General features: G+C 40.7%; 1 protein-coding gene across 3 annotated transcripts in view; it reads right to left on the bottom strand.

Moving 5' to 3' along the window:
• ACSL4 (acyl-CoA synthetase long chain family member 4) overlaps window positions 1-23,892 on the bottom strand; it is a 111,501-nt gene extending 87,609 nt beyond the window's left edge. Inside the window, exon 1 of one of the 3 annotated variants that reach the window (XM_050777619.1) lies at window positions 23,780-23,892. The gene's annotated coding sequence lies outside the window, so the exon portion shown is untranslated. Of the gene's footprint in view, window positions 1-13,524; window positions 13,619-23,779 lie in introns of those variants that run through there. The other 2 variants (XM_050777622.1, XM_050777620.1) reach the window with 2 other exon arrangements.
• Window positions 23,893-24,574: the final 682 nt, after the last annotated feature.

The raw sequence follows: 24,574 nt of genomic DNA on the forward strand, positions 1-24,574 counted from the left end.
TCCTGAGCCTCAGCCTCTTCTGTAAATTGGGGATAATAATGGTACCTCATTCATAAGACTCTTCTGAGGGAATGAAATCATGCCTATAAAATTCCTGATTTATGGCAAGGGTGTATAAAATGATGGCTATTAATCACCAAGTTCAACCTCTTCATTTCACAGATGAGAAAAAGGAAGCTAGAACCAGAAAAATCTTTCTCCAGATTCTCCTATTTATTCAGTGACTTTCTTTACAGCTAAGGACAAATTCCTTGAGAAGTGGTCTACAGCCACTTCATTCACTAAATCACTATCTGACCTCCAAGTTAATCTCCATTCCCATCAATCCTACAAATATATATATATATATATATATATTTTTTTTTTTTTTTTTTTTTTTTTTTGAGAGGGAGTCTCCCTCTGTTCCCCAGGCTGGAGTGCAGTGGCACGATCTCAGCTCACTGCAAGCTCCGCCCCCCGGGATCATGCCATTCTCCTGCCTCAGCCTCCTGAGTAGCTGGGACTACAGGCGCCCGCCACCGCGCCCGGCTAATTTTTTTTGTATTTTTAGTGGAGACGAGGTTTCACCGTGGTCTCGATCTCCTGACCTTGTGATCCGCCCACCTCGGCCTCCCAAAGTGCTGGGATTACAGGCGTGAGCCACCGCACCCAGCCAATCCTACAAATATTCCTATTGCTAATGCCTTCTATGAAATAGACAAACCCCATCATTATACTTAAATAATTATGGGACTATTTCACTCAGACCGAGTGAATAGTCCCACTGGGACTATTGGACTGATTAAACCTTTGGATATTTATTCAAAGCATCCCTCTTCAAACCAAAATTCTGTAATAAAACTGTCTGCTTCACTTGGATCCTACATGGCACATGGTACAAGCCAAGTTACTGTTATTCAAATAAAACATTTTTTAACAATATGTTTGAATGAATAATTATTACTTTTAGAAATAGATATAAAAGGTTATTAAATATATTTTATTTTCCCCTTCAAGTTGGTAAGATTTTTAGATTGATAATATTCAATTTTGGCAAGAATATGAAGAAACTTGCACTCATATATTCTTTTTTTTTTTTTTTCAAGATGGAGTCTCACCCTGTCACCCAGGCTGAAGTGCAGTGGCGCCATCTCGGCTCACTGTAAGCTCCGCCTCCCAGGTTCACGCCATTCTCCTGCCTCAGCCTGCCCAGTAGCTGGGACTACAGGTGCCCACCACCACGCCCGGCTAATTTTTTGTATTTTTAGTAGAGACAGGGTTTCACAATGTCAGCCAGGATGGTCTCAATCTCCCAACCTCGTGATCCGCCTGCCTGGGCCTCCCAAAGTGCTGGGATTACAGGCGTGAGCCACCACGCCCGGCCTGCACTCATATATTCTAAGTAGGAGTGTAAATAGTTTTGGTCCCTTTATTTTATTTTATTTATTTATTTATTTATTTTTATTTTTTTTTTTTTTTTGAGACGGAGTCTCGCTCTGTCACCCAGGCTGGAGTGCAGTGGCCGGATCTCAGCTCACTGCAAGCTCCGCCTCCCGGGTTCACGCCATTCTCCTGCCTCAGCTTCCCGAGTAGCTGGGACTACAGGCGCCTGCCACCTCGCCCGGCTAAGTTTTTGTATTTTTAGTAGAGACGGGGTTTCACTGTGTTACCCAGGATGGTCTCGATTTCCTGACCTCGTGATCCGCCCGTCTCGGCCTCCCAAAGTGCTGGGATTACAGGCTTGAGCCACCGCGCCCGGCTTATTTTATTTATTTTTGAGACAGAGTCTTGCACTCTCGCCCAGGCTGGAGTGCAGCGGCACGACCTCAGCTCACTGCAACCTCTGCCTCCCGGGTTCAAGAGATTCTCATGCCTCAGCCTCCTGAGTAGCTGGAATTACAATAGGTGCCCGCCACCACACCCAGCTAACTTTTGTATTTTTAGTAGAGATGGGGTTTCACCACGTTGGCCAGGCTGCTGTCGAACTCGGAACTCAGGTGATCCACCTGCCTCCGCCTCCCAAAGTGCTGAGATGACAGGCGTGAACCACTGCACCCAGCCTGGCCTTTTTAAAAGACAATGTGGCAGTATCTTTTAAAATTTAAAATGCATATACTCTTTGACATTTTCATGTACAGGGCTCTATTATACAGAGAAACTTGAACAAATACACAAAGATATATGCACAGGAATAGTAACCAGAGTATTATTTTAATAGTGAAAAATTAATCAAAAATCTCAAGTGTTCATTAATAGGAATATGGTTAATACCTTATGGTATATCCATACTATAGAATACTGCGTTAGGTTAAAAAAAAAAAAAAAAAAGAATGAGGCACAATTATTTAAATATCTATATGCAAACATAATGACATGAAATGATGTTTGTGATATATTATTAAGCGAATAAGAGCAATATGCAGTTCGTACACATAATTCATTCTCATTTTGAAAAAAAAATAAGTATATGTCACAGTACGTGTGTGCAGCAAACATCTGGAAAGGTCTATACTAGATAATGAACAGTTGTTATCTCTACAGAAAGGGATCAGAGACTTCTTTATATACTTCTATTTGAGCAAAAGAGGTGAAGTGACTAGGCACTTCTTTTGTAATATAAATAAGAATAAAGAGACAATCAGTAGAAAAATGAGCCTTACTGAAGGAAAATTTGCTTTACAAATAGCCTTTCAGGAATGTATTTAGTCTATGTACAGTGATGTACAGCTACAGAGAATTCGGAAACCTTCACATAGAGCCTATTTGCACCATGGCTCAATAAAGAGAGTATAGTCTTAGGGAGGACCAATTCCTAAGCTGTTCTAGATCATCATACCTAAATTATTGCCTTTTGGCAACAAAATTAGATTTGTTGAACTATTTCATAGATACCATTGAAACAAGCTTGTAAAAAGTTGAGGTTAAGACCAGGTGTGATGGCCCATGCTTGAAGTCCCAGCTACTTGGGAAGCTGGGGCGGGAGGATCACTTGAGTCCAGGAGTTCAAAATCATCCTGGGCAACATAGTGATATGTCATCTCTAAAAAAAAAAAAAAAAAAAAAAACAATTAATTGGGTGTGGCAGCATGCACCTGGAGTCCCAGGTACTCTGGGAGGCTGAGGCAGGAAGATCCCTTGAGCCCTGGAGTTCCAGGTTACAATGACCTATGACCACATCACTGCACTCCAGCAGCCTGGGCAACACTGTGAGACCCTGGCCAAAAGAGAGAGAGAGAGAAAAGAGAGAAGAAGAAGAAGGAAAAGGAGAAGGAGAAGGAGGAGGAGAAGAAGAAGAAAAGAAGAAGAAGACAGCAGCCTGGGCAACACTGTGAGACCCTGGCCAAAAGAGAGAGAGAGAGAGAAGAAGAAGAAGGAAGAAGGAAGAAGAAGGAGGAGGAGGAGGAGGAGGAAGAGGAGAGAGGAGGGGAGGGGAGGGGAGAAGAGAGGAGGGGAGAGGAGGAGGAAGAAGAAAGGAAGAAAGGAGGAAGAAAGGAAAGAAAGAGCTGAGGTGAGCCACAGATTCTGGGAGCTGCCTGTATAGAGACAGTCTGTATTAGATACATATAATAGCTAAAAATGAATTTCTTAAAATCTGTGATTCACTCTCAAGGTATTTGCTATAAATGTCTTCTCTTGGGAGAAGTTCACCCTGGGTTTGATTCTGGGTAGAGAGAGAGGTCATTTCTTTTGTTTGGTATTTGAAATTGGGGAGGTTTTTTTGCAGGAGACTATTTTAACATTCTATTGGGAAAAAAAGAGGGAGGAAAGACAGCTTAATTGAACAGAACACATTAACCTTAAAAGACCCTGCAGCTTCAGCCAGGTGTGGTGGCTCATGCCTGTAATCCCAGCACTTTGGGAGGCCGAGGTGGGAGGATCACGAGGTCAGGAGATCGAGACCATCCTGGCTAACACGAAGAAACCCCGCCTCTATTAAAAATACAAAAAAAAAAAAAAAAAAATTAGCCAGGCGTGATGACAGGCACCTGTAGTCCCAGCTACTCAGAAGGCTGAGACAGGGGAATGGCGTGAACCCAGGAGGCGGAGCTTGCAGTGAGGGAGATCACACTCCAGCCTGGGCGACAGAGGGAGACTCTGTCTCAAAAAAAAAAAAAAAGGCCCTTCAGCTTCAATCATACCTCCCTTATCCATACCCCATACTATACCTTGTTTCCCAGCATTGCAGAAGTTGCTATTTAAAAAAAAATTAAGTTAACCTAAGACTGAAAGAAAGACTAAATACAGATACAAAGGAAAGCACTGATGCAAAGTACATTTGTAAATTAAGAGAAAAGAAATAGCCATGGGGTAATAAAAATATCAAAATCAGATTTTCAGATAATCCAGATCAGATCAGTTCCCTGACAAAGTCATCTGATAGTGAACTTTAATAGAGCCTTTATCTGCTACAGTGTTCAAGATGAGAAAACCTCTAAAATTGAAAAAAAAAAAAATACTAATGTATCGACCCTATCAGCAACATTCATCTGAGATTGCTAGCCTTTCTCTTTCCATTGACTTTTTGTATTAATCCCAGGATTATGAACAAACTCATGCTGTGCTGTACCTAAATGCAACATAATTTTTCCCAGGTAGATCTTAAACTCCTGACTCCTCATCATAGACTAAAGTTGCCAGTTGTACTCTTGTGGCAATGAGATGACCCAGAGCTCACTGGGGCCTATGTTAGAAGAAAACCCCTATAGTGGCAGGGCAGAATGACCTCACCATTTATTATGACTTTTCCTACAAATGGAAAAACAAAGGGGGGAGTTTCAAAACCCAGTACCTTCCTGTAGAAAATAAAATGCGTCATCAGATTAAGTGAAAGTCAAAGTGTCCTCATTTGAGATCATCACAGAAGTTACAGCATGAAAGATTGGAAAAATGCAGAAGATGAAAAGTGTTTTAGCCACTGAATAGGAGGCAGTGCTATGTCCTGTCTGAGCCCGTTGCACCATGTTTGAAAAACAAACATCTATGACACACATTGCAAAACCTAGATTAAGAAACCTCAGGGCAGAGGGCAGATCATCACATGTACAAGTGTACCCAGGCACTTAGCCAGTACACAAAGAGGTGCATGGCTTCAGCACTTCGAAGACTGTGTCCTTGGGCCTCTTTGTTTAAAAAAAAAAAAAAAAAAAAAAAAACTATTTTCATGATACAGGTTTGATCAAGGCAACAGTTTTACTTTCTGTAAATGTAAACAAAGAAAGGATATGCATTTGCCTGTGAAATTTGAAGTACCTAACACAGGAACTTTTCAAATAGAATGATAGAGCAATAAAGAACTTTAAAGATCATCAAAAGGCCAGTCATTTATTTATTTAAAAATGAGGAAACTGGGGCTCCAAGAGGTTAAATAATTTACCCAAGGTTACAAAACTTGTTATTTCTGAACTGGGGACTGCAACACAGATCTCCTGACTCTCAGTTCAGTGATCACCCCACACTGACACTGATACTGACCTCATACCATTTTCTAGAGATTTTACAATATAACCATAAACAAAATTATCATAACCACACTTACTAAATTACCCTGATTTGCTTGGATTAAAAAATCAACAGGAATATCTAAGGAAAACAGGAAAAGATGGAATATGTCTGAGGAAGCAACTGGAATTTTTGAAGAGAAAGACTATTTCTTCTCCTTTACATCATTTGTTACGGAAACAAATCTAAACTTTTCTAATACATTTGTTATCATCTGGATGTGCTTAATCTACCCCTCAACAAACGTCCACTCCAGGTTGCAAACTCCTCTTTACCCAACGTGCTGATGGAGTTGATAGCTTGCTTTTCTTATTTCCTATCTGCCACTTTTTGTTTGTTCATTTGGTTTTTGAGATGGAGTCTCCCTCTGTCGCCCAGGCTGGAGTGCAAGGGTGTGATCTCGGCTCACTGCAACCTCTGCCTCTTGGGTTCAAGCGATTCTCCTGCCTCAGCCTCCGGAGTAGCTGGGATTACAGTCGCCCGCCACCACGCCTGGCTAATTTTTGTATTTTTAGTAGAGATGGGGTTTCGCCATGTTGGCCAGGCTGGTTTCGAATTCCTGACCTCAGGTGATTCGCCTGCCTCAGCCTCCCAAAGTGCTGGGATTACAGGCGTTGAGCCACCGTGCCTGGCCCGTCTGCCACTTTTATGACATTATTGCTATTTCATTTAACTATATCAGCAAATATTCCAAGCCTGTAGACTTGATATCAGAAAGGAACTTCCCATTGTAACAGAAAATGTAACACTCTCAGGGATTAGGGCCGGGAAGACATTTGGGGCATTTGACAAATATAATTTTGTAAAAACAGCTTTCTCATTCTTGTTTGCTTCTGATCTTTCCATCTTCTGTACTATATAACAGAAGCTGTAAAAGTTCAGAAATACCCAAATGTAAGAAATAAGCTACATTAAAAATGACCACGAAACACATGAAAAGATGCTCAGCATTACTAGACATTAGGGAAAGGCAAATCAAAATCACAATTAAGTATCACTCCATACCCGCTTATGGCTATAATGATAATTTTTTTAAAAAAACACTGGAAAATAACAAGTGTTAGCAAGAATATGGAGAAATTGGAATCCTCCTACATTGCTGGTGGGAATGCAGAGTGGTGCGGCTGTTGTGGAAAACACTTCGGTTCCTCAAAAAGTTAAACATAGAGTTACTAATAACCCAACAATTCTACTCCTAAGTATATACCCGAAATAATTGAGGCTGGGCGTGGTGGATCATGCCTGTAATCCCAGCACTTTGAGAGGCCAAGGCAGGTAGATTGCTTGAGACCAGGAGTTCGAGCCCAGCCTGGGCAACAAGGCAGACACCATTTCTACTAAAAATTTTTTTAAAAATTAAAAAAAGGCCGGGCGCGGTGGCTCAAGCCTGTAATCCCAGCACTTTGGGAGGCCGAGACGGGCGGATCACGAGGTCAGGAGATCGAGACCATCCTGGCTAACACAGTGAAACCCCGTCTCTACTAAAAATACAAAAACTTAGCCGGGCGAGGTGGCAGGCGCCTGTAGTCCCAGCTACTCGGGAGGCTGAGGCAGGAGAAATGCGTGAACCCGGGAGGCGGAGCTTGCAGTGAGCTGAGATCCGGCCACTGCACTCCAGCCTGGGTGACAGAGCGAGACTCCGTCTCAAAAAAAATAAATAAATAAAAAATAAAAAATAAATAAAAATAAAAATAAAAAAACTAGGTGTGGTGGCACACGCCTGTAATCCCAGCTGCTCAGAAGGCTGAGGCATGAGAATCGCTTGAACCCAGGAGGCAGAGGTTGCAGTGAGCTGAGATTGTGCCACTGCACTCTAACCTGGGTGACAGAGCAAGACTCTGTCCAAAAAAAAAAAAAAAATTGAAAACAAGTACTCAAATATATGTACACTCACGTTCATAGCAGCACTATTTACAAAAGCCAAAAGGTGGAACACTCCAAATGACCATCAGTATATAACTCGACAAATAAATTTGGTACATCTATACAATGGAATTTTTTCATCCATAAAAAGGAATGAAGTACTGATACACGCTACAACATAGATGAAACTTGAAAATAGTACATTAGGCCAGGCGCAGTGGCTCACACCTGTAATCCCAGCACTTTAGGAGGCCGAGGCAGGTGGTTCACCTGAGGTCAGGAGTTCGAGACCAGCCTGGCCAACATGGCAAAACCCCACCTCTACCAAAAATACAAAAAACAAAAAACAAAAAAAAATAGCCAGGTGTGGTGGCACGTGCCTGTAATCCCAGTTACTCAGGAGGCTGAGGCAGGAGAATCACTTGAACCTGGGAGGCGGAGGTTGCACTGAGCCGAGACCACCCACTGTGCTCCAGCCTGGGCAACAGAGCAAGACTCCGTCTCAAAAAAAAAAAAAAGAAAGAAAGAAAAAAAGAAAATAATATGTTATTTAAAAGAAGCCACACACAAAACATCTCTTATTGTACTATTCCATTTAAACGAAGTCTCCAAAATAAATTCGTAGAGACACAACACAGAATAGTGGATGCCAGGAGCTAAGGGGAGGGAAGACATTGCTTAGTGGATAAGGAGTTTTATTTTGGAGAGATGGAAATGCTTTGAAACTAGATAGAGGTGGTGGTTGCACAACATTGTGACTGTCCTAAATACCAGTAAATCGTTCACTTGAAAATGGTTAATTTTGTTATTTGAATTTCACCTCAAATTATTATTAAAAAGAAATAAACTGCATCGAAACAATGAAGCAAAAGATTCTAAACTTTCAATATTCAAAAGTTCATGTAATGAAGCATTAGAGAAGATACTGCAGAAAATAGTATCTCAGAAAATAAAACGGAGTAGACCAAGTTCCCTTGGGGTAAAACTTAGGTTTGAAGAGTTATGAGGTATTTTTCTCACTCATTTAACTTGGCTAATTTTCTAAGAATTTTTTTTTTTTCTTAGACGGAGTCTCACTCTGCCACCCAGGCTGGAGGGCAGTGGTGCGTTCTCGGCTCACTGCAACCTCCGCCTCCGGGGTTCAAGCGATTCTCCTGCCTCAGCCTCCCGAGTAACTGGGATTACAGGCGCCCGCTACCATGCCTGGCTAATTTTTTGTATTTTTAGTAGAGACAGGGTTTCACCATGTTGGCCAGGCTGGTCTCGATCTCCTGACCTCATGATCTGCCCTCCTTGGCCTCCCAAAGTGCTGAGATTACAGGCGTGAGCCACCGTGTCCGGCCCCCAAATTTCCATTTTTAAGAGGCTAAGGAAATAACAATAACAAGAAATGTGTTCCACAAATTTAGAATTTCAAGAAATTTTAAATCTTTACCTCAAACTCATTCATACAGTCATTCAACAAATATTTATTTAACTGTGACTTTGTGACCAGCTGGGAGTGGGGAACACAGATATGGTGCCAAACTCAAGAGACAGGTCACTTCCCGTAGGGAGCTTATATGTTGATGTATAAGGCAACCAAATGAGATAACTTCAGAAAATGATGTGTCATAGACAACATAAAACGTGACTATGAAATTAAAAGTGCATTTTTGTGTAAAGCTGTACTTTTTTTTTCTTTTAGTCTAGTGTAGTAGTGAGAAGGTGTGAAAGAGTAGAACAAGGAGTTTGATCTGTAACTGACTGTGAACAATCAATTGAGATAAATTACTATCTTTGGACCAGCCTTAAGGTGTATTTTTTTATTTTTATTTATTTTATTTACTTATTTATGTATTTATGTGAGACACAGTCTTGCTCCGTCACCCAGGCTGGAGTGCAGTGGTGCAATCTTGGCTCACTGCAACCTCCGCCTCCCAGGTCAAGCAACCCTCCTGCCTCCACCTCCCAAGTAGCTGGGATTACAGGCATGTGCCACCATGCCCTGCTAATTTTTATATTTTTAGTAGAGACGAGGTTTCACCAGGCTAGCCAGGCTGGTCTCGAACTCCTGACCTCAAGTGATCCAGCAGCCTCAGCCTCCCAAACTACTGGGATTACAGGCATGAACCACCTTGCCTAGCCTTAAGGTGTACTTTAAATAGGGTGATTTGGAAAGACCTAGCTGCCAAGTCAACATTTGAGCTAAGATGTGAATAATAAAAGGGACCCAGTCAGGCCCAGGTCAGGGGGAGAATGGTCTAGTTAGAAGGATCATCAAGAGCCAGATATGGTGGCTCACGCCCACAATCCCAGCACTTTGGGAGGCTGAGGTGGGTGGATCACCTGGGGTCAGGAGTTCCAGATCAGTCTGATCAACATAGTGAAACCCTGTCTCTACTAAAATTACAAAATTAGCCAGGTGTGGTGGTTCATGCCTATAATCCCAGCCACTTGGGAGACTGAGGCAGGAAAATCGCTTGAACCCGGGAGGCGGAGGTTGCAGTGAGCCAAAATCACGCCATTGCACTCCAGCCTGGGCAACAAGACCGACCACTACTCTGTCTCAAAAAAAAAAAAAGGGGGGATCATCAAGAGCAAAAGTCATAAAGCCAGTCTGGGCTTGGGCCTTGTACAACTGGACGGACGGATCATAGAGAACTAGAGAACTAAGGGCAGAGGTGACATGGAAAGAAGTCAGAGAGGTGAGGAGGGACTGGTTTTTCAGGGTAGTATAGTCCAGGGTAAAAAGTCTGATTTTATTTAAGTACACCTATGCTCTGCAATGTTTACAACACCAAGAGTAATCTGGTCAAAGCAGTAGATAAAAGGGATTGGTGAAACACAAACAACACACACACACATTTAAGAGGGGATATACCAAGACATATACTTCCCTTTGGTTGTCAGAAATTAATTTGATCAAACTGAAAGATTGTTTTCTTTTCCTTCTAGTCCAAGGTTTCTCAAACTTGGCACTATTGACATTTGGGCTGGATAATTTGGGGAGGAGCTTCCCTGTACGTTGCAGAATGTTTAACAGCATCCCTGATATCTACCTGCTAAATATTAGTAGCATCCCTCTCCAAGGCTGTGACCACCAGAAACATGTCTAGAGATTGCCAAATGTCTTATAGAAGCAAAATCGACCTCGGTAGAGTACAATTGTTCTAATGCAAGGCAGGAAAGTGAATAGATGCCATGTAGGGAGGTAGACTTTGAAGGAAGTGGCATTTTCTTTTTAATTTTGCCTTTCCCACCTCCAGCTTCAATCCAAAGCCTCTCCTGATTCCTCAGCCTCTGGAACACATACACTGGTGTTAAGTAAATATTCAGTAAATTCTTCCAATACCGACTGCCAATCTGTACACACTGAGCCAAAACTTTTCTTCAATAACAGGGTGGTAGGTGGAGGATACCACTGGATTTGAGTAGTCTGGGTAGCTGCCTCAACTTTGCAGCTCATTTTGTTTATACAGAGCCTTAAAGAGACAAAACCTCCTACTGGATGTCTACAGAACACCAAAAGAATTATTCATTTTCTAAATTCCAACCAAGTTTTCTGAAAACACAACTTTTATTCACTGACTTCAATTATAAACTTAAGAGTTGCATTTCCATAAGCAGCACCTCCTAACAGAGTATGAGACTGTGAGAGTAGCAGAGAGAGTAGTCAGAGACTCTCGGGAACTATTGCCATTTGGGGCCAGATAATTATTTTTGTGAGGATCTGTCCTGTGCATTATAGGATATTGAGCAGCATCCCTGGTCTCTGCCCACAGGATGCCAGAAGCACCCTCTCCAGTCCTTTTGCAAAAATAAAAAAATGTTTGTAAAGAATATCCAGCCGAGATTGCACCACTGCACTCCAGCCTGGGTGACAGAGCAAGACTCCGTCTCAAAAAAAAAAAAAAAAAAAAAAAAAGAATATCCAGGAGTCCATACTGATGTAAAGAAATGATGGCTCAATGAATAGATATGGGAGAAGATACAAATTTCCCACAGAGAAGAATTCTAAGTAATTTATGTAGATACACTTCCCTCAAGGAGGTAGTACATAATTCCTCACCCTTTGAGTAAAGGCTGCACATACTGACTTGTTTTCAAAGAGTATAGTATGGAAAGGCAGGAAAATAACTTTACAATGAAGAAACTTTGGCCAGGTGCAGTGGCTCACGCCTGTAATCCCAGCACTTTGGGAGGCCAAAGTGGGCAGATCACCTGAGGTCAGGAGTTCGAGACCAGCCTGGCCAACATGGTGAAACCCCACCTCTAATAAAAATACAAAAATTAGTCAGGTATGGTGGCTTATAATCCCTGCTACTGGGGAGGCTGAGACAGGAGAATCGGTTGAACCCAGGAGGCAGAGGTTGCAGTGGGCCGAGATCACACCATTACACTCCAGCCTGGTCGACAGAGCAAGACTCTGTCTCAAAAAAAAAAAAAAAATCCCACAAACGCTACCTTGAATAAGTGGCCAAGATTAACATCATCAGTGATGTCATGTTGATAGTCTTAGATATGATATAATGAGAATGGCAGTTCACCTCTATAGTGCCTCCCCTCAAATACCATATCAGAATAACATTAGACAAATTGGCCGGGTGTGGTGGCTCACACCTATAATCCCAGCACTTTGTGAGGCTGAAGCGGGCGGATCACCTGAGGTCAGGAGTTCCAGACCAGCCTGGCCAACATGGCATAACCCCGTCTCTACTAAAAATACAAAAATTAGCCGGCCGTGGTGGTGGGTGCCTTTACTCCCAGCTACTAGGGGGCTGAGGCAGAAGAATCCCTTAAACCCAGAAGGCATAGTTTGCAGTGAGCCGAGATCATCCCACTCCACTCCAGCCTGGGCAACAGAGCGAAATAATAACATTAGACAAATCCTAACTAAAAGATATTCTACAAAATACCTAATCAGTACTCCTCAAAACTGTCAATGTCATCAAAAACAAAGAAAGTCTGAGAAACTGTTATAGCCAAGAGAAGTCTAGCTAAATACAATGTGGTTTCTTGGATGGGGTCCTGAAACAGAAAAAGGACATTAAGTACCAACTAAGGACACCGAAATAAAGTATAAATTTTAGTTAATAATGTGTCAATATCTGTTCCTTGTAACAACACATCATACCAACGTAAGACGTTAACAATAGGAGAAACTGAGTCAAGATATAGGCAAGTGTTTGTACTATGTTTGCAACTTTTTTTGTAACTCTAAAATACTGTAAAAATTTTTTAAGTTTATTTTTTAAATGTCTTCAGATATTGCCAAACTTCCCCTAGGGAGCAAAATCTCCTTCAGTTAAGAATCACTGTTCTAGGTCAATCTAGACATTTGCTTTCTCATTATAACACTTTCCACCTTTTACAATATTTTTACTAACTCCCAGCTCTCCTCTATGTTGTCAGCAACTCTTTTTTTTTTTTTTTTTTTTTGAGACGGAGTCTTGCTCTGTCACCCAGGCTGGAGTGCAGTGGCCGGATCTCAGCTCACTGCAAGCTCCGCCTCCCGGGTTTACGCCATTCTCCTGCCTCAGCCTCCCGAGTAGCTGGGACTACAGGCGCCTGCCACCGCGCCCGGCTAGTTTTTTTTTGTATTTTTAGTAGAGACGGGGTTTCACCGTGTTAGCCAGGATGGTCTCGATCTCCTGACCTCGTGATCCGCCCGCCTCGGCCTCCCAAAGTGCTGGGATTACAGGCTTGAGCCACCGCGCCCGGCCAGCAACTCTTAATATTCAAGAATTCTTATGATTTTAAGATCTCCTTTGTTCTCACCCACAGCTTCTAGAACTTTCCTCCTCTCCACTTTTGTCTGTCTATTCACTACATACCAATTGAAGTGGAGTTCAATGTCATTTCCCTCATAGGTAATGCTATCTAACAAATCAAGTCTGTAAATTCTTCTACTTCAAGACATGAGGTAATAGTTCAACTACTTTTTTCAGCTTGAAAATCTGCATATTGTGATTACAATAAAAAGGGCTACTTGCACTTCATCAGTGTTGCAAAAACTTCAGTTCAAGAGTGATACTGTCTTAATATTAAGAGTGCTTTGCCCTGAAAAGATATTCCACCAATATATGGAACAGAGGCTTCAGCTGCAGATATGAAATATAATTATTTTAAGGAGAAATGGCCTGCCAAAACCAACACTGTCAGTCACTTTCCATAGCATTTTGTGATTTAAAAAATTTTTACCTAGTAGTTGTTCAGCCATGAATATGAATTTCTGCCTTCTTCTGGGTCTAAATATGAAGGAACAAAAGAATTTGACCCAATCTTGAAATTAAACCTGAAAAAATTAAAGATACCAGTAAAAAGAAAGACAAGTGGAGCCACTAACGTAATTTATTTTAATTTTTTTTTTTTATTTTGAGACAGAGTCTCGCTCTGTCACCCAGGCTAGAGTGCAATGGTACCATCTCAGCTCACTGCAACCTCCACCTCCCGAGTTCAAGCGATTCTTCTGCCTCAGCCCCCTGAGTAGCTGGGATTACAGGCACGCACCACCACGCCCAGCTAATTTTTGTATTTTTAGTAGAGACAGGGTTTCACCATGTTGGTGAGGCTGGTCTCAAACTCCTGACCTTGTGATCCACCCACCTTGGCCTCCCAAAGTGTGGGGATTATAGGCGTGAGCCACCGCGCCCGGCCGCCACTAATGTTTTCAAAGTGTAATCCTCTTTCTGAAGTGATGGTTCCTTTTACACCACTATTTCCTTCCTCTGAATTGCTGTTCCTATTCCCACCCAGCTCTAATAGAAACACAGCCTGTGTTTTATTATATGTGTGGCAGTGTCTTGGCTGGGCTGAAGGAAGGTAGTGCCAGAACCTTGTCCGAGAGAAATTAGATGACACTTCCCCCATCCCTTCTTTTATCTATTTGCATAAGTTCATATACATGGAGACTGGGGGTTGGGCTGAAGGAGTGATAACTTGGTTTTCATTTGTTGTTATTTGCTGGAGCACACAGAAAAAGAGAATGAAAGCTGGAAAGAAAAGAAGGTAAGGTAGAGTGCTGGTGCGATGGCTGAATCTTTGGATTTGAGGCCTGGTGGGGGAGAAGGGTATATGGCCAAAGCTGAGGGAGTCTTTTCTTGAAGGACTTTATGTGGTTCCGGGCTGAAATAATGCTGTTTAAGTACAAAGTTAGAAAATTATTGTAGCGTTGGGTGACAGGCCTAGATCCCAGTACCTCAAGGACTGGAAACTTTGTGAAAATAGGGAGCCAGTACCCTTGATACAGACAATGCTGTTTGCACAAAGGGCATCTGCAGCAGAGGCAGTGATAAGGTGCTTTGGCTAGCAGGCTGGAGTGTAAGTGGCCGGGCGCGGTGGCTCACGCCTGTAATCCCAGCACTTTGGGAGGCCGAGGCGGGCGGATCACGAGGTCGGGAGATCGAGACCATCCTGGCTAACACGGTGAAACCCCGTCTCTACCAAAAATACAAAAAATTAGCCGGGCGAGGTGGCGGGCGCCTGTAGTCCCAGCTACTCGGAGGCTGAGCCAGGAGAATGGCTTGAACCCGGGAGGCAGAGGTTGCAGTAAGCCAAGATCGCGCCACTGCACTCCAGCCTGGGCAACAAAGCGAGACTCCGTCTCAAAAAAAAAAAAAAAAAAAAAAAAAAGAATGTAAGTGAACTTGTTGCAAACACATGTGGCAAACAACTCTTCTGAAAACAGCCAGAAATAACTAGAGCGTCCTTGGAAGGGTTTTAAATTCCTCTGTGAGCAGGTGAGGGCTTGCAGCTGATGAAATTTGGATACAAGTGTACATGTGATCTCATCTTACCAGCAGGAAAAATCTGGAATATTTGGGTTATATAATTTTTGTTTTCTAGGATTCAATTCTAATAAGATCTGAGATTTCTTAAACCTGTCTCCATCTTAGAAGAATACTACTCCATACCTAAGCCATCATTTACCTCCCAGGTCTAAAGACACACTATTATAGTTTCCACTGAGAGTCCTTTGAGCAATCTTGTCTAACAGCATAGTAAGTGGCTATAGGCTCATTCTCTGGAAGTTCCCTAGTTAGCCTTCCTTAGTTACCCCTAAGTTAACAAGGATACTCCTCCTTCAGAAAAGTAATGTAGCTTATTTTTACTTTATCCCCCTTGGTAGCCTCTAAATATCCTTTTAAAAACACTTACCACAGGGAGCCACACGCTCCTTTCAATAACCAGTGTTTCTTTCTGTGAAAATAGGCCTCTTCGGCTGGGCACAGTGGCTCACGCCTATAATCCCAGCACTTTGGGAGGCTGAGGTGGGCGGATCACGAGATCAGGAGATCGAGACCATCCTAGCTAACACGGTGAAACCCTGTCTCTACTAAAAATACAAAAAAAAAAAAGGCATGAACCCGGGAGGCAGAGCTTTCAGTGAGCCGAGATCACGCCACTGCACTCCAGCCTGGGCAACGGAGCAAGATTCCGTCTCAAAAGAAAAGAAAGAAAATAGGTCTCTTCAGACCATTACTCTTCACTGAAAATCCAGACTTTTGTATCCCAGATAACTACAATAATTATCTTGCTCCTTTTCTATTTTTCTTTGTACTCTTTAGTTAATATGGAAAAATAGACACTCATGTTCTCTGCATGTGGCAAGTACAGAAAAAAATTCAATGAACACCAAGACATTTAGACTATATTACCAACTAACAAAAGATTTAGAAAGACAAATTTCTTGGACTGTAGCCACGTCTTGTTGCCTAAGAATTTAAAGATTCATTTAAGATCCACTTAATATTCCATAATAACATGATTAGTTAGGACACAGATGTTGGCATCTTGAACATTTTCCCCATTACTAAGGAAGTGAAAGAAGATTGCATAGTAAGTTCAGTTTTATCTTTGGCTACAAAAGCTAATAACCCAACAAGAAACGTACAAATTGGTCTTTGGACTAAGCTTCCAATCTGCCTTTCAATTAAAATGAGTTTATATGAGATCTAAGTACTCTTGTAGACTGACTATGTGCCATGGAAAATATTCACAAGATGATGTGCAAAGGATCCAGAAAATAAATATAGTTACTACTGAGGTCATGTACCAGTCCATATCATGGAAATTTAAAATAGCACCCTAAGATATTCCTGTAGATAGGCAACGGAACACTATTGCCAAATCTTACTTTCTAGACAAAGCAGGAAATCAAAATTATAGACTCAATGTGTGAGATTTACGTAAGCAGAAATAGTGTTAAAGCAACATGAATCCAAAGGTCATCAGAGTTGAATGTCAGGTTTCTTTAATAGCTACATGACCACTGCTTTTTTTTTTTTTTTTTTTTTTTTTTAATGAGTTTCGCTCTTGTCGCCCAGGCTGGAGTGCAATGGCGCAATCTCGGCTCACCACAACCTCCGCCTCCCGGGCTCAAGCAATTCTCCCACCTCAACCTCTCGAGTAGCTGGGACTACAGGCATGTGCCACCACACCCAACTACTCTTTTTGTATTTTTAGTAGAGACAGGGTTTCGCCATGTTGGCTAGGCTGGTCTCAAACTCCTGACCTGAGGTGATCTACCTGCCTTGGCCTCCCAAAGTGCTGGGATTACAGGCGTGAGCCACTGCACCTAGCCAACCATTGCCTTTAAGAAATCCTTGTTGGGAGGCAGAGCAAGAGGGCTGAATAGAATTCTCCAGCAATTAGGCCAGGTGTGATGGCTCATGCATGTAATCCCAGCATTTTGGGAGGCCAAGGTGGGTGGATTGCTTGAGCTCAGGAGTTCGATACCAACCTGGGCAACATAGTGAAACCCCATCTCTACAAAAAAAAAAAAAAAAAATACAAAAATTAGCTGAGCGTGGTGGCATGCACCTGTAGTCCCAACTGCTTAGGAGGCTGAGGTGGGAGGATCACTTGAGCCTGGGAGGTGGAGGTTGCAAAGAGCCATGGTCGTGCCACTGCACGGCAGCCTGGGTGACAGACCAAGACCCTATCTCAAAAAAAAAAAAATTATCCAGCAATTGTCTTTCCCACAGGAACAACAAATTGAACAAATATCACCACAAAATAAAAACAAAAAACAAAAAAAAACTGAAAAAGTAGGAGAGGGAGACGATGTTAAAGTGTAGAGTTTTTGTTAGTTTTCTCTTTGTTTGCTACTTTGTTTTTGCAGAGTTAAGTTCTCATCAGTTTAAAATAATGGGTTTTAAAATGTTGTTTTCAAGCCTCATGGTAACCTCATATCAAAAAACCTATAACGGACACACAAAAAATAAAAAAGCAATAAATTAAAACATACCACCAGAGAAAATTACTTTCAGAAAAAGAAAGGTGGGAAGGAAGGAAGGAAGATAATGACACCACACAAGCAGAAAACAAATAACAAAGTGGCAGGAGTAAGTCCTTACTTATCAATAATAACACTGAATGGAAATAGACTAAACCCTCCAATGAAAACACATAGAGTTGCCGGGTGTGGTGGCTCATGCCTGTAATCCCAGCACTTTTGGAGGCCAAGGTGGGCAGATCACTTGAGGTCAGGTGTTCGAGACCAGTTTGGTCAACATGGTGAAACCCCATCTCTAGTAAAAATACAAACAATTAGCTGGGTGTGGTGGCGGTTACCTATAATCCCAGTTACTGGGGAGGCTGAGACAGGAGAATCACTTGAACCCAGGAGGCTGAATCTGCAGTGAGCCAAAATTGTGCCAGTGCACTCCAGCCTGGGTGACAGTCTCAAAAAAACAAAACAAAACAAAACCATATAGAGTGGCTGAATGGATGAAAAAAAAATAAGAACCAACTATCTGCTGCCTACAAGGAATACTCTTCACCTATAAAGACACATATAAACTGAAAATAAAGGGATGGACAGAGATATTCCATGCAAATGGAAACCAAGAAAGAGCAAGAGTCACTCTGTTTATACCAGATAAAATAGATTTCAAGACAAAAACTATAAAAAGAGACAAGGAGGGTCATTGTATAATGACAAAAGTCAATTCACCAAGAGGATATAACAGTTGTAAATACATATGCATTCAACACCGGAGCACCCAGATATACAAAGCAAATTTTATTAGAGCTAAAATGAAAGACAGACCCCAATACATAAATAGCTGGAGACTTCAACAACCCACTTTCAGCATTGGACAGATCATCCAGACAGAAAATCAACAAAGAAAGATCAAACTTAATTTGTACAGTAGGCCAAACCAACCTAATAGATATTTACAGAACGCTTCATCCAATGGCTGCAGAATACACATTTTTCTCCTCACCACATAGAACATTCTCAAGGATAGGCCATATGTTAGGCCACAAAATAAGTCTTTAAAATTTCAAGAAAATTGAAAGCATATCAAGCATCTTCTCTGGCCACAATGGAATAAAACTAGAAATCAATTAATAATGAGAGGAACTTTGGAAACTATACAAACATATGGAAATTAGATAATATGTTACTGAATTACCAATGAGTCAATGAGGAAGTTAATAATGGAATCAAAAATGTATTGAAACAAATGATAATGGAGACACAGTATACCAACACCTATGGGATACAGCCAAAGCAGTACTAAGAGGAAAGTTTATAGCAATATAAACTACATCAAAAAAAAAAATAGGAAAACTTCAAATAAACAACCTAACAGTGCATCTCAAAGAAGTAGAAAAGCAAGAGCAAAGCAAGCCCATTAGAAGAAAATAATAAAGACCAGAAGATAAATAAATGAAATTAAAACAAAAAAATACAAAAAATCAAGGAAGTGAAAAGTTGGTTTTTTGAAAAGACAAAATTGACAAACTTTTAGCCATACTAAAAAAGAGTGAAGAAAAGAGAGAAAAAAAAGAGCAGAGGCCCAAGTCAATATAATCCTAAATTGAAAAGTAGACAGTACAACTGATACGGCAGAAATTCATTAATGACTACTATGCTCATTAGAGACTACTATGAGCATCTATATGGCAATAAATTATAAAACCTAGAAGAAATGGATAAACTCCTAGACACGAATAACCTACGTAGATTGAACCATGAAGAAATCCAAAACCTGAGTAGACCAATAACAAGTAAAGAGATTGACGCTGCAATAAAATGTTTCCCACTTAAGAAAAGCCTGGGACGTGATGGCTTCACTGCTGAATTCTACTAAACACTTAAAGAAGAAATAACACCAATCCTACTCAAACCATGTTGAAAAATAGAAAAGGAGAGAATACTTCTAAACTCATTCTATGAAGTCAGTATTACCCTGATACCAAAAACAGACAAAAGTACATCCAAAAAATAAAACTACAGGCCAATAGCTGATGAATATTAATGCAAAAATCCTCAACAAAATATTAGCAAATCAGATTCAACAATACAATGCATAAAGAAGATCATTCATCAGGACCAAGTAGGATTTATCCCTGGGATTCAAGGATGGTTCATCATATGCAAATCAATCAATGTGATACATCATATCAACAGAATGAAGGACAAAAACCATACCATCGTTTCAATTGATGGTGAAAAAGCATTTGATAAAATTCAACATTCCTTCTTGATAAAACCCCCAACAAATGGGGTATAGAAGGAATATACCTCAACACAATAAAAGCCATGTATGACAGACCCACTGCTCGTATCAAATTGAATAGGGGAAAAAATGAAAGCCTTTCCTCTAAGATCTGGAACAAAGCAAGGATGCCTACTTTTACAACTGTTATTCAACACAGAACTGAAAGTCCTAGCTATAGTAATTACATAGGAGAAAGAAATAAAGGGTATCCAAATGAGAGAGGAAGAAGTCAAATTATATTTGTTTGCAGATGATATGATCTTATATTTGGAAAAAACTGAAGACTCCACACACACAAAAAAACTGTTAGAACTGATAAATTTAGAAGAGATGCATGATACAAAATCAACATACAAAACTCAGTAGCATTTCTGTATGCCAACAGTGAACAGCTGGAAAAAGACATCAAGAAAATAATCTCATTTGGAATAGCCACAAATAAAACAAGATATCTAGGACTTAACCAAAGAAGTGAAAGATCTCTGCAATGAAAACTATGAAACGCTGATGAAAGAAATGTTTCATCATTTTAAAATGTCCTTTGAAGAGGACACCAAAAAAATGGAAAAATATTCCATGTTCACGGATTGGAAGAATCAATATTGTTAAAATGTCCATATTACTCAAAGCAATCTACAGATTCAATGCGATCTTGATCAAAATACCAATTACATTCTTAACAGAAATTTTTAAAAAAATCTTAAAATGTATATGGAACCACAAAAGACCTAAAATAGCCAAAGCTATCCTGAGCAAGAAGAATAAAACTAGAGGAATCACATTACCTGACTTCTAATTATACTACAGAGCTACAGTAACAAAAACGGCATGCTAATGGCATAAAAATGGGCACATAGACTAACGGAACAGGACAGAGAACTCAGAAACAAATCCGTACATCTACAGTGAACTCATTTTCAACAAAGGTGACAAGAACATACATTAAGGAATAGACAGTCTCTTCAATAAATGATGTTGTGAAAACTGGATATCCACATGCAAAAGAAAAAAACTCTCACCATATCTCTCACCATATACAAAAATCACCATATACAAAAATCAAATCAAAATGAATTAAAGACTTAAATCTAAGACCTCAAATTATGAAACTACTACAAGAAAATCTCCAGGACATTTGGAGTTGGCAAAGATTTCTTGAGTAATACCCCACAAGCACAGGCAACCAAAGCAAAAATGGACAAATGGAATCACATCAAGTTAAAAAGCTTCTGCATGGTAAAAGAAACAGTCAACAAAGTAAAGAAACAACCCACAGAATGGTAGAAAATGTTTGTAAACTACCCATCTCACAAGGGATTAATAACCAGAATATATAAGGAGCTCAAACATCTCTATAGGAAAAAATCTAATAATTCGATTAAAAAATTGGCAAAAGATTTGAGTAGACATTTCTCAAAAGAAGACATACAAATGGCAAACAGGCATATGAAAAGGTGCTCAATATTATTGATCATCAGAGAAATACAAATCAGAACTACAATGAGATATTATCTCCCCCAGTTAAAATGGCTTAAATCCAAAAGACAGGCAATAACAAATTTTGGCGAGGATGTGGAGAAAAGGGAACCCTCATGCACTGTTGGTAGGAATGTAAATTAAAATAACCACTATGGAGAATAGTTTCGAAGTTCCTCAAGATCCAGCAATCCCACTGCTAGATATATATCCAAAAGAAAGGACATCAGTATATCAAAGAGATACCTGCACTCCTATGCTTGTTGGTATACTGTTCACAATAGCCAAGACTTGGAAGCAATCTAAGCATCCATCAACAGATGAATGAATAAAGAAAATGTGGTACCTATACACAATAGAGTACTAGTCAGTCAAAAAAAAAAAAAGGGAATGAGATTCTGCCATTTGCAACAACATGAATGGAACTGGAGGTCATTATGTTAAGTGAAATAAGCCAGGCTCAGAAAGACAAGAGGGTGGTTACCAAAGGCTGGGATAGGTGGTGGGGGGATTAGAGGGTGCAAAGTGGGGATAGCTAATGGGTACAAAAAAAAGTTAGAAAGAATGAATAAGAACTAGTATTTGACAGCACAATAGGGTGACTACAGTCAATAATAATTTAATTGAACATTTTAAAATAAGTAAAAGAATATAGGCCGGGCACGGTGGCTCACACTGGTAATCCCAGCACTTTGGGAGGCCGAGGCGGGCGGATCTCTTGAGGTCAGGAGTTCAAGACTAGCCTGGCCAACATGGTGAAACCCGTCTCTATTAAAAATACAAAAATTTGCCGAGCATGGTGGCTGGCACCTGTAATCCCAGCTACTCGGGAGGCTGAGACAGGAGAATCACTTGAACCTGGGAGGTGGAGGTTGCAGTGAGCCGAGATTGTACTACTGCACTCCAGCCTCGGCATCAAAAAGTGAAACTCCCTCTCAAAAGGAAAAAAAAAAAGAATATAATTAGATTGTTTGTCACACAAAAGATAAATGCCTGAAGTGACGGATACCCCATTTATCCTTATGTGATTATTATGGATTGCATACCTATATCAAAATATCTCATGTAACCCATAAGTATATACACCTACTATGTCCTCACAAAAATAAAAAATAATTTTAAAAAATCAAATGACAAACCGGAAAAGTCTTTGAATGAAGGTAAGTGGAATTATAATAGTTTTGATACCCATTCCAACAATTTTCACATAGCAAGCACAAGTTGGGTAACTATATACAGGTAGCCCCTATCCCCAAGAAAATGCCATACAGTCAAAGTAAAGCAAAGTTTTGACAATTTTTTCATAACTATAGAATTTCAGACATCCATAGCAGTAAACACTCCAATGTGTCAGACAACAATTAAGCAAGTCATCAACAAGCAGAAGCTGCTATGTGCCTTCCACTGTACTAAATGCTGTGGGGCATATGAAAGAGACAAGATATAATCTCTTATTGAGGAGACAGGCTCTGAATACATAAGACAAAGGAAGCCATACAACAAAACAAAAAGGCTAAATGCTGTGGAGCAGACTAGAAGAGTCAAGATAAGTCCAAAAAGGCCAGAATAGTGGAGGGTTTCACAGAGAAGTCTGGATTTGAACTGGATGGCACAGAGCAGGGCAGAATGCATCCTTGGAAGAAAAAACAATATGAGCAAGGGTAGAGACTGGGAATAAAGAGGGCACATTGGGAAGAGTCCAGAAACTAGACTAAAAGGAGCAGAGGATTCTTGTCAGGGAAGAATGATAAGGAAGTTTGGGAGAGACAGTCTGCAAGTTGCAACAGAACTTCAGAGCTCTAAACCCTGAAAAACCACAAAAATGATTACTGGATGTTTTTACGCACACCGGTATAGAGAGGGCTGCATCACTAATGAGACTCTTCAGTCACTCTTTCACATGCGGAGGTCTCTACCCATAGTGTCTCTTTGAATAATACAAAAAGAACAGATGATGATGTAGAAATTGGGTAAACATAAAAAGTAATGTTTTGTCTCTGTATTCTGAAAGCAAACCACTATTATATGCTCCACCCATTGATGTTGAAATTCTTTTCTTACAAAAAAACTTAACCTTTGCCTATGGAGAGTAATAGCTATTTAATCTATTGACAGTTAGTGCACAATTAAGTGCCTTTCTACCTTGCCAATATTTCAGTAAGCAATTCACATTTTAACACAGATCAGATTACTTTCTTTTGTGTTTTAAATGTTTATCTAAGAGTTGCAGAGATAACATCTACATTGAAAAGTGCCATTAAAAACCCAACAGACATTTCTGGTTTCCTGTCCAGTATGTAAGGAGCTTAGAAGTTGCCATTCCATCCTAAAAATAAGTAAAAAACCGAACAAACTGAAAAATCAACAACTCTTCTTACATCTGTCAGGGAAGTAAGGTCACAGTGCAAACTGCTGCCCCCAGAATTGGAGAGACAGGCAGGGGAATCCAGAGAATCACAACTTACCTGAGCAGAAACATCCACAGGAACCAGCACAGGGTAGGAAAGCCTAGACTGTAATTGATGAATTGTTGGAGGCTCAGTGTGGACAAGCCTGTGAACTGAAAACTTCTTTGTTTTACCTCCTGGGAGTTCTACCAGGTTCTCACAGTAAAGATCAGAGAAGAACTCCTTAGGGTTTCAAGTAGCCAGAGGAAAGTAATTATTTTGAAATATGCCAGAGCATTCTGTTCTTAACAAGGCCTGCCATCAAGAGAATCTATTTTACCGGAACTTAACCTATTGGGGTTTCATCAGAGCCTAACTGACCTGGCTGAAGGGAAATGGCCAACTCCAGTCTGCTCTAGCCTTCTGCCTGTAGGAAGGGAAATACCCAACTTCAGCTCCAGTCCCCTCCAGCCATTCTGTCCCATCTAAGGTAGGGGGAAGGGAGGACACAGAGAGGCACTTTTGAAGTCTAGAGTCCAGAGGCACAGCATCACTAAAATAGTGAGACCTAATTATAAAATTATAGAATGCTTCCCCTCTCCCAAAACCTTAGCACCATATCACTAAAGGCCTATTGAACAGTTTCTTTCACCCAGTACCTGTACATCATGACCAGTTTTCAACAAAAAATTATAAGGCATACTAAAAAACAAAAAAAATACACTTTGAAAGACAGAGCAAGCATTAGAACCAGACTCATACATGGAAGGGAAGTTGGAATTATCAGTTGGTAGATTAAAAGAAACTATGGGCCGGGCGCGGTGGCTCAAGCCTGTAATCCCAGCACTTTGGGAGGCCGAGACGGGCGGATCA

Source organism: Macaca thibetana, chromosome X, assembly GCF_024542745.1.
Source record: "Macaca thibetana thibetana isolate TM-01 chromosome X, ASM2454274v1, whole genome shotgun sequence".
NCBI lineage: Eukaryota > Metazoa > Chordata > Mammalia > Primates > Cercopithecidae > Macaca > Macaca thibetana.